A 216-nucleotide genomic window follows, 5' to 3' on the forward strand; every position below is an offset into this window, starting at 1 on the left:
CAATGGGCGGCGGGGGGCCGGGCCGGGCGGCCCGCCCCTGCCCGCGTCCCTATAACTGCCGGGAGCGCGGCGCCCCGTATACGGTAAGGCAAGCCGAGCTGAGCGAGGGCGGCGCTGCTGGTGCGCGGACCTGCTGCCCGCCGGAGCTCCGGATCGGTGCGTACCCGCGCGGGCAGAGCTCGGCTCCCCGGGGCGGCCGCGGGGCGGTGTGCAGGG

General features: G+C 79.2%; 1 protein-coding gene across 1 annotated transcript in view; it reads left to right on the top strand.

Moving 5' to 3' along the window:
• Window positions 1-92: 92 nt before the first annotated feature.
• CITED4 (Cbp/p300-interacting transactivator, with Glu/Asp-rich carboxy-terminal domain, 4) overlaps window positions 93-216 on the top strand; it is a 2,217-nt gene continuing 2,093 nt past the window's right edge. Inside the window, exon 1 of the mRNA XM_010576260.1 lies at window positions 93-156. The gene's annotated coding sequence lies outside the window, so the exon portion shown is untranslated. The remainder of the gene's footprint in view (window positions 157-216) is intronic.

Source organism: Haliaeetus leucocephalus, unplaced genomic scaffold (genome assembly GCF_000737465.1).
Source record: "Haliaeetus leucocephalus isolate CR32 unplaced genomic scaffold, Haliaeetus_leucocephalus-4.0 Scaffold517, whole genome shotgun sequence".
In the NCBI taxonomy this organism is placed as follows: domain Eukaryota; kingdom Metazoa; phylum Chordata; class Aves; order Accipitriformes; family Accipitridae; genus Haliaeetus; species Haliaeetus leucocephalus.